The following is a 3299-nucleotide window of genomic DNA, read 5'->3' on the forward strand; positions in this document are numbered from 1 at the left end:
TCTGGGACTGCATGTGTGCAGTGTCCTAGATTTCCTCCAACCCCAAGCAGCAGAGCTGGGAAGTTACACTCCTCATGCACACATTTCTTGCAATTTGGTAAATCAAGCTACAAAACGTTACAGAGGTTAGCATTTAGAAGCACCTTCATCCAGAGGACATGCCACTTTTACTTTTTCACAAGGAGAGAAAATTCACAGATCAGCATGATCACATTGTCCTCAATCTGTCCCTTTATTCTGCAAATATAGTATTTGTAAATTTCATGCAACAATTTCTTTGTTTCTAACAGTCTTTCATCTTTAGGACATACTTAGGTATGGGATGTTTGGACAAAGGGAACTTAATACAGTGCCTGCGTTCATGAAACACTAGTCTTTTGGACCAAGAGCTTAAGCGCACGGAACAGCGCAAGCTACTCTTGCTGGCTGTGGCCACATTGAACGCGGACATTTCAGAGGACTCTGTCCTGCGTAGGAAAGGGAAAAAAGGCAGGTAGGTACTCAGGAGTAATGCCGACGCATGCTTGTTAACAGTGTCTTCTTAATCTTTACCTCATCCCGAGATCCATTTCTCATAGCAAATATTAGCATAAATATTGGCACCTCTATTCATTTCTTCTTCTTTTTTTGGGGGATGGTAAAATTGTATGGTCCAGCTTTGGAGAATGTCAGTGGTTACAGCTATGTGTCACAACACTCTAGCCTTCATTCTATCGATGTGTACAAGCTGTGTCTCCATTGTCAGTGATGTGGTTTGAAGTGTTGGGGTCCAGAGCCAAGAAGGAAGCCAAGAAAGAACACTTGAGACGTTTTTGTTGCCAAAAGGTGTTTATGTGTTTATCTTACAGCACAGGGACAGGACCTGTGGGCAGAAAGAGCTGCACTGGGGTGTGAAGTGCAATTGATTTTATATTTGGGAGTTGGGGGAGGTGAAGTCACCATGGAGGCCTGGCTATTGTCAAGCCAAGGTTGTTTTTCCCTCTAGCAAAACACTAACGTTAAGACTGGGAGTTCTAGAGGAGTGTTCTACTCCACCAGCCTGTCAGTGGGCTGCAGGTGAGAAGGCCTTTGCTCCCCACAGCGCCATGATCACGTCTTGCCCAGAATCCTTTCAGGTCAAGTTGGATTATACCAAGCGTACGGACGAATAGGATAAGATCCCTGGAATGTAAAGTGAGCCCGGTGGCAGAAAGCCCACATCTTTCTGATCCCAAAGGGTAGACTAGGGCCTTCCATCTGGTATGTTGCTCTCAAGCCTTTGGTTTTATCCACCTTTTTGTCCTAAAAAACCAACCGTTCTTTCATGTTAAAATCTTTCAGAAAAAGCTCACCCACTTTCTCTTCTCAGAGGTTGGGAACTTCAAGACCCCAGCCATGCTGCTCCCCCTCCCCCTTGGGGTCTGCACGGGAAACCCTTATTCTAACAGTCCTTGATACGAACCTGGCCTTCTGTCTTCTTGAGGCTCTCCTCCAGGGTGACACGGAGCGCTGAAAACCACGCACAGACCGTTTCCAGGCTGGCACAGAGCACTCTCTGTGTTTTGGAGGTGAGATGAGGACCTGAGGACATGGGGTGGTTTGTTCCTGCCCCTTGCCTGGGCTCAGTTGGGCTGGATCTTAATTGTTAAATTAAAAAGAGATAACATTCCTTTTTAAAGATGCTGTCAGACGTCTATGTGGTTGAGTAAGACTCTCAAGTAAACTCAATGCTTCACCCCTGGGGATTCCCAGATACTAGAATTTACTAAGGGGCAGGGTACCTTCCTCCCCATCTCCTCTGTCCTGTCTTCCACACACCCAGCTGCACACAGCTATGTGCCCACACACTCCCACACCAGGGACACACACACACACACACACACACACACACACACACACACACACACATGAATAGCACTTAGGCTCGATCTGATCTCCCACTGTCTTATAAATAGCCCACCATCAGAATGCTATGCCCATTAATTTCCCAAAACAATGGTTGACAACATTTTTACCTGGACTGATTGTTTAGGTTCCATATAGAAATAGTCACTAGCTAATCAAGTTATATATAGTTTGTAACTTTCAACTAAAAATTGTATTTTTATTTTTGTTTCTGTTGTCATTGTGGTTAGATTCAAGAAAAGAACATTTCACCATGCTCTCAAGCCATTGCATTCTCTTCTTCCATGTCCTGTGATGTGAGGGATAAGACAATGATAGCCAGATGTATGTGGGAAAATCTCACACAGCTTCAAAGTCAGACAGCAGCAATGTGTTATTACGGCTTCTCCTTTCTGCAGCCTTCTCCCTGAGTTATGTGATACATCCCACAGGGCAGTTCTTGCAATAAAATGACATTTTAGAACATAGGAGCACTGTACAAGGTCACCTGCCAAGAGCAATTATAATGTCTGCGCAGATTTTGTGAAGACTGAATGGGGTAAAACCATTCCCGTGCTCAACACATAGAAGGGGCTTGAAAAATATTTGCCACCTTCATGACAGTATCTTAAACAAATGTACATTCTGCGTATAGTTGTTATTATGATGATAATATGGGTTATAAAAGAAACTTCTATACAAAAATAATGAGGCCCCTTTGGTGAAACAGATTTTCATGTTTGGATTAAAATTTTGTTTCATTATATGAGTCGATGAAAGAAAATCTCCATAAGCCTGGTAATGGTGGTGGTCTTTGCTAATACTGGAGTCAGATGCCTTTTCTAGTCATTTGCTCAACATGAGGAGGCTGAGTCTGGATTCCAGGGATGGGGTGGGGGCTGGGCTGGGGTGGGGGCTCCCCCTCCTTCGTGGTGAGCAGTCCCTCCCCCGGGCCTGGCTTGCAAAGGGCTTCGCTCCTCCCCCCTCTGCCCCACTCTGGCATGGGTACAAACACGCCCCTCTTCACAGAATGATGACCTCTGTGGGCACCACCATGAAAACACAAAGACATAACCTCTTAGCATCTTCCCATTTCCTGAGTTCTCTCTGGCATTTCCTTCCATTCCCTCATGGACCACCTGCACTAACTCTGGGTTACTGAACTCTGCCCATCCTTTCCCACCTGTTGACGGCGGCATCCCTGACTCAGGACCACAGTGGCTCAGGTCCAGCACTGCTGAGGCCTCCCGATGGGCTAGCTCCGCACAGGAAACATCACCTTCCCACAACCAGACATCGTGTTTCCATCCATTTGTATGACTGCGTGCAGAATAAAGCGCGTGCTCCCGCTAAAATTATTCTTCAAGAGGGCAGGGCTTTCATTGGTTGCTGAATGAAAAATAGGAGAAGACGGCCATTGGGGGAGGGGATGTCCT

General features: G+C 45.8%; 1 long non-coding RNA gene across 1 annotated transcript; it reads left to right on the forward strand.

Moving 5' to 3' along the window:
* The first annotated feature begins 316 nt into the window (after positions 1 to 316).
* LOC120240954 lies at positions 317 to 2435 on the forward strand. Its single transcript, XR_005530787.1, has 3 exons — positions 317 to 493; positions 1463 to 1547; positions 2115 to 2435. It is a non-coding gene; the product is annotated as an uncharacterized LOC120240954 (long non-coding RNA).
* The last annotated feature ends 864 nt before the right edge of the window (positions 2436 to 3299 follow it).

Source organism: Hyaena hyaena, unplaced genomic scaffold, assembly GCF_003009895.1.
Source record: "Hyaena hyaena isolate Hyena2069 unplaced genomic scaffold, ASM300989v1 scaffold_267, whole genome shotgun sequence".
Lineage (NCBI taxonomy): Eukaryota > Metazoa > Chordata > Mammalia > Carnivora > Hyaenidae > Hyaena > Hyaena hyaena.